At 38.7% G+C, this 6,991-nt stretch overlaps 1 long non-coding RNA gene across 1 annotated transcript; it reads right to left on the bottom strand.

The window, feature by feature from the left end:
* Positions 1-260: 260 nt before the first annotated feature.
* On the bottom strand, positions 261-6,533 carry LOC104211464 (uncharacterized). Its single transcript, XR_707135.2, has 3 exons — positions 6,442-6,533; positions 870-1,251; positions 261-506 (listed from the first exon to the last, which is right to left on the bottom strand). It is a non-coding gene; the product is annotated as an uncharacterized lncRNA (long non-coding RNA).
* Between the last annotated feature and the right edge of the window lie 458 nt (positions 6,534-6,991).

The following is a 6,991-nucleotide window of genomic DNA, read 5'->3' as shown; positions in this document are numbered from 1 at the left end:
CATACCTCTTGTAGTGAAACTCATGAAAATCCCAACTTGTGGCATTCTAGACCAATTTGGGAAGTTGAATGGAAATCTATTAATTTCCAAGATTAATCCTTGTTAATATAAGTATTTAGGTGTCACAACCCAAACTTCCACCGGGGCCGCGATGACGCCTAACACCGCTTTCTAGGCAAGCCAATAGTTTCACAATAACAATGAATTCAATAAAACAGATCTTAAAAATCTCAACAACAGAAATACATGAAATAACTGAGAAAAACAACAATAACACTACTACAACCATCCCGAAGATCTAGTGTCAACGAGTACATGAGCACTATAGAATCTCAAAATACATGGCTAAATCTTCAATACAACTATTTGAACGATAGATCAGTGATAACACAAAAAAAATGGAAGAGAACTTCAAGGTTTACGAATAACATAGCAGCCACCTCATAGTCTCCACAAGCTGGTACCAATGCAAATCTAGCAATCACCGATCTTGGAAGTACCTAGATCTGCAAATGAAGTACAGTGTGTTGTATGAGTACAACCGAACCCATGTACCTAATAAGTAACAAACATAATCTTGGGCTGAAAACAGTGACGAGCTCGGAAGAAAAGTTAGTGTCCAACATCAATAATCAATAACAACCCAGGATATAATAAAAATAGTAAAAATAAATAACTCAAAGATACCATGTTCAGCTCGTTCACAAGTACGGAAATTTAGAAATGCTTTCCAAGTATAACAATCAAAGTCCAACACAAAAAGACATTTCATTTACCAGCAAGTATGAGAAAAATACATCTCGATGCTGACATATCAAATATACATGTCAAGTCAATGTCATCACAGTGAAATCATCAAGTACACTTACTCTTAGCACACTCATGGTGCCTGGCACAAGTGTCGCTCCCCATCACACATAACCACACTCAGCACTGTACGGATGCCTGGCAAAAATACCCCTCACCAAAGCATATATTTTTTTGTGCTTGCGCTCACTATAATATCAGACTTCGGAGGAGCGTATCCTGGCCCAAACGCTAATCAATAATCAATATAACCATTGTGGCGTGCAATCTGATCCAAATACCAATCTGTTGCGGCGTGCAACCCGATCAAAATATCAATCTGTTGCAGCATGCAACCCGATCCAAATATAACTCACAACATGACTCTATGGACCCCATCAGTCATCAACCGCTCAAGTCTTAATTGCTCACATCTCATAGAACTCAGCCCAAACAGCATCACATCTAGAAGGCAAAATAAAACATGTGATATTACAAACAAATAATGTAAAGAGACTAAGATATAATATGCGGATGAAGAATTATGACTGAGGATCTGACTACAATTAAGGCAAACAACTCGAAACAGTAAGAATAGCGCTATTATATCTCAAACAAATAAGCACATAGCCTACGCATGATTTCTAACATGAACTATAGCATAATTAACCATACAAGTAGAGAAAATTTAGTTAAATAAGAGTCCAAAAAGGCGCTATTTTTGGTCATCCAAAGAGCCCATTTAAGAGCTTATCTCCTGCAATATAATACTCATTATATCACACGATAACCAAAATTAAACACCTGCAAACATCCTCCCAAATATTAGTTTGTCACGCCCCAAACCTAAAAAGGCGTGGTCGGCACCCGGTGCCATACTCGGCTCGAGTGTACCATTCTGTAATTGTGAACTCTGGCGGGTAACCCTCAACTTAGGTCGATGAGGCCATACTCTGAATCACCTGAAATATCATCTCTCTCATATAAGGGGTAAACATACCCTATATATATATATGTGTATATATATAAACTGTGTAGGATGATGAGGCCGCCATGAACATCAGTGATATACAAAATATACAGGACTCGTCTACAAGCCTTTAGAGATAACTGAACTATATCATGGTCGGGAAAGGGCCTCGACCTACCCATCAAACCTCTATATATAAAATGGACTCCAAGGACTAGACCCAGTAACCCAAGGAAGTAGAGGTTACCAACCAAGCTGATGTTTGACTGGGAGGGTCTGTCAAACTATCTATCAGGACCTACAGGAATAAAATGTAGCATCCCCGGCAAAAGGAACGTCAGTACGAAATAATGTACCGAGTATGTAAGACAATAGAATAACTTAAAGCTACAACTGAACTGATAATATGATAACTGAAAGTAACTGGGAGTCAAAAATAATCTAAAGATATGCTTACATGTTGATACTGACTCAACTCTCTCAATATAGTAAGTAAAATAGATGTCTGGCCCTATAATGCTCGGTATCTGTAACTGCTATGCCGTAGTAGGCTCGCTCATAGGCCCTCGGCCATACTTGGCTTTGTATCTCGGCCATTCTAGGCTTGCTCATAGGCGCTCGGCCACATTAGACTTGGTATATAACTTACCATCTGATCAGAGGTTGCCCAATAGGGGCCTGCCCATCGATTATAGCTCGATGGTGGTGAAAATACTGTAATACTGTATGTATGTATATATATATATATATAGATTCTCTGCTCTCTTGGCTGAAAGAAGACAAAATTAAACTGAATTTGAAGTCCTGATAAGGGAGAATACTATAACTTATGAGACTAAGATAATGTACATAAATTCGGGAGTATGAACTTCTCTTTATGTCTCGTTATTAAACACATGTTACGAGATCATGCCAAAATGAAGGAATGGTTTAGCCTTAACATACCTTATCACAATCTTTCCATTCACTAAGGTGACCTTGCCTCTTCGCACCACAATTTACAACAATGATAATAACACTATCATTAGGTTACAAAAGGTACAAATATCGCACAACGAATGACAAACTTATTTTATATTAAAACGGGCAACATATCCCCTATAATCCTTACTTCCTCCAACTTCAAGCTAACAACAACAACATAAGAACACAACAATATCAACATATATACATTATTTTCCAACCATATATACACCACAAAATACTACAAAACAGCCCAACACACTCCAATCTCTTCATACACAAAACGCCCACCGTAGTAGTGTCAAACAGCCCGAAAATATTATGATGAACCACCAGCCCACCACCCTGTATTTATGTGATGTTTCTCCACACCTTTCATCCTCCAAAACCCCATAAAACAGTAATAAAACATGCAATCTAATAGCAACACAAGCAGTCCACAAAACAGCCCCTACAAGTAAATAATTCGAACCCACGGCATTTAATCACCGTCCCGTAAGTTCTTACAATTATAGAACGACTTTACATACATCTCCAGCATAAAAATTGGATGAAAAAGAGCAGTAAACTTACCTTATTTGTTGAATAACTCAAATCCTATCTTGGTTCTTCAAACTCTAGATTTTACCTCCAACTAGCACTTGAAAAGGACAGAAAATCAACTAGGGTTTGTGGGAAATATTTTGTAGTGAGATTGTTGTTCCAAGATCATTTCTTCTTTTGGTCACTATGCTTATGTTGAAACCTTCTTCCTTATTTCCTCAGCTAGTCTTTCGGTGTAGCACTTAGGGAAGACTCTCTGACTCTTGTAAAGTTGTGAGCTTATCACATCATATACCCGACGGAATTTTTGATGTTCTTACTCACCTATAGATATCCATAGTTACATACCTTCGTTCCCTTGTTCTTGTAGAGTTACTTCTGAACTCAATTCTTTTTGTTTGTCTCCCCCGTGGCACTCTCTTTTATTTCCGTAACACTTTTATGGCAACTATAACTACCTCAACTCATATCTGAATATTTCTCAAGGATTATGATGTCGTATATGCGAGACTGAATTCTCTATGCTGGAGTTCACTAGGTACAGAGTGGTACGCACGGGCTGAGTATGGCACTGGGTGCCGGCCACGCCTTTTCAGGTTTGGGGCGTGACAAACTTGGTATCAGGGCCAGGTTTCGATCATGGAACTTGTGGGTTATGGTCCCACCACGCGTCCATTGCGCTATACGGATATAATGAGGCATGATTGTAACACAAGTCTCGTAATAGTCTAAAGTCCCACCGGATCATGAATACCATGGTGCACGCACACACGCCCGTCACCTAACACGTGTGTCACCCCCAACACATCTCAAATATCATAGTTCTCAGGGATAATTACCCTCAATACCAAGTTCAGATATGTTACTTACCTTAAAATGCGGGAATCAATACTCTAAAAAGCTCTTCTCACACAAATTGGCTCTGAGCGACTCGAATCTAGCTAAAACAACTTAATATCATCAATAAAAGCCTTAGGAAGCAAGCCCAAACATTAAAGTTATGATCTTGAATACATTATGCAATGTGAACCTAAAAAGTCACCCCCAGACACGCACTCAAAAACTCGACCAACACAAATCCCGAATACCCATTCCGATACGAGTCTAAATATATGTGTTTCACCCAAATCCAACCTCAAATCGACCCTCAAATCATCAATTTTCACTCTCCAAAATCATAGTCAAAAATCCCAAATTTCACCTTTAATTCATATAAATTAGGTATAATAATCCATTGGTAATCAATATCTAACATCAAAATTAAGTAAACTTCACTTACCTCTTCAATTGTAAAGAAAAGTCTCCCAAAAGTCGCCTCCAACCAAGCTCCACAACTCCAAATAATGCAAAAAAAAAAAAAAACTTCGAATATAAAAATCTGCCAGTAATTCCACATTTGCGATCCAAATTACCGCATTTGCAGTCAAAAGCTCGCATATGGAAGTCCCACTAATTACCCGACCACGTGCACATGGGGTCACACACTCGCATCTGCGGAGCCACATCTGCAAAAATCACCTCGCAGATGCGAAACAACTAGCTTCAGCCAAAGTTCGCTTCTACACCCTCTTGTCCGCATCTGCAGACTCATAGATGTGGAAATAACTTCTCATTTGCGCTCCTATTCAGACTCCACATAGCATCGCATATGCGGATTCATGTCCGCCTCTACGGGCACGCACCTGCGGTCCATAAGTCGCAGGTGCGAAAGCACTAGAACTGACCATCCCAAACAACCACAAACAATCTGAAGCTCATCTGAAACTCACCTGAGGCCCCCGAGACCTTGTCCAAGTACCCTCAACCAATCCTAAAACATAACATGGACCTAGTTGAGGCCTCAAATCAAATAACAATAACAAAATTATGAATCACATCTCAATTCAAGCCTAACGAGCTAACGAACTTTCAACTTCCAAACCTTATGCCGAACCATATCAAATCTACTCGGAATGACCTCAAAGTTTGCACACAAGTCCCAAATGACACAACAGACATATTCCAACTCTCAGAATTACAATCCAAACCTGATATAAACAAAGTCAACTCCCGGTAAAACCTATGAACCTTTCAAACCTTCTAACTTTCGCCAATTCAAGCAAGAACAACCTAGAAACCTCCAAATCCAATGCATACATATGCCTAAGTCAAAAATCACCATACGAACCTATTCAAAACATCAAATTATCATTCCGGGGTTGTTTACACCAAAGTCAAATGCCAATTAACTCTTTTAACTTAAGCCTTCAACCAAGGGACTAAGTGTCCCAATTCGATCCAAAACAACCTCGAACCCAAATCAACCACCCTGACAAGTCACGTACCCATAAATACATATATGCAAGGCATCAAATAGAGGAAACATGTCTAAAATATTCAAAAAGACCGGCCTGGTCGTTACATTAGAAGTAGTAATTAACTCAAAATACTCCAAAAATTTTACCTTGGTTCATAGGATGGATGTATATGATGGATTTCCTTTGTTAGAGTAGGCCCTAGGTCAAAGAAATAAGTTAGCCACTCTCTCTCCCCGACCTTGGGGGTATTTATAGGATTCCTAGCGCTGCTGCGCACTTGGGCAAGTGAGCGCACAGCTGGGCGCATATACAACGCAGAAAACCCTTCTTCTGTGTGTTATAGCGCACCAGACAACCTCAGCGCGTAGTTGGGCGTGTAGATGGGACAATGTCCAGTAAAATGGCCTAACTTTATGTAGAAATATCTAAATAGCAAACAATTTGATGCATTAGAAACTAGACTCAAAGATCTTGATAGGTATATCACCACGTAAATCCTTATAGTTTTGGTGTTGTACTCATTTGAAGTCGGATCTTGTGCGAATTCATTTGAAAACTTTAGCCCATTGCATAGTTCCCAACTTGGCTTAGTTCTAGGACTCTCCTTAGACTCTAAACCACTTCCAATACACCTCCTACATTTAATATCATAATCATCTAAGTTGGTTCTAGTCCATAATCTCTTGTTAAAGTACTTAAGCGACTCATGAGCATGCTTTAAGGCCTCACACTGATAAGAAATCTTGAGGGGACTTGCACAAAAACAAGCTAAATCTTCCATGGAAGATTCAAAACATGATAATAAGACGATCTTAAATATAAATAACACTGATAATCAGGAAATATCGGATAAACAAAGGGAAAAAAGAAGGAAAACCTCACCTAATAACTGTAGACGCAACGCACATAAAACTGGAGAAAGTATCAAAGAAAGAACACTTTAGATGAAGACGTTTGTGGTTTTAGCGTGTCAAAAGAAGTAGCACATGTCACAGCAAAAATTACCATTAAATTTACCAAAATACCCATGAACGACCCTAAGCTCCTCTCCTTAGTTGCTTATATATAAGTGTAAAGTGTATATGTATATGTATGTACTAGATATGGATGTGCACGGGCCCGAAGTTTATTCTAAAATGTGTTATTATTCCCTTTTATGGTATGCTAATTTCACAGGAAAAATATTATTTGGATGTACGCCCATTTACCAATAAGGAATCAAATAAAAATTAGCATATATCAAAATTGAATATTCTTTCATCTAATCGACAATTGTAGTGATATTTATATCAAAGGAAAAAAATGCTCAAAAAACTTTCCTACCTCGCAAACAATTAACCAATAGGAAGACAAATGTTTCTGCATTTATCAAAGCAGTCCATCAAGTCGTTAACCATTAGGAAGACGACTGTCTGCATTTGTCAAAGCTATC

Source organism: Nicotiana sylvestris, chromosome 11 (genome assembly GCF_000393655.2).
Source record: "Nicotiana sylvestris chromosome 11, ASM39365v2, whole genome shotgun sequence".
In the NCBI taxonomy this organism is placed as follows: domain Eukaryota; kingdom Viridiplantae; phylum Streptophyta; class Magnoliopsida; order Solanales; family Solanaceae; genus Nicotiana; species Nicotiana sylvestris.
Note: the sequence above shows the minus strand (reverse complement) of the source record. Positions and strands in the feature narration are given on the sequence as shown.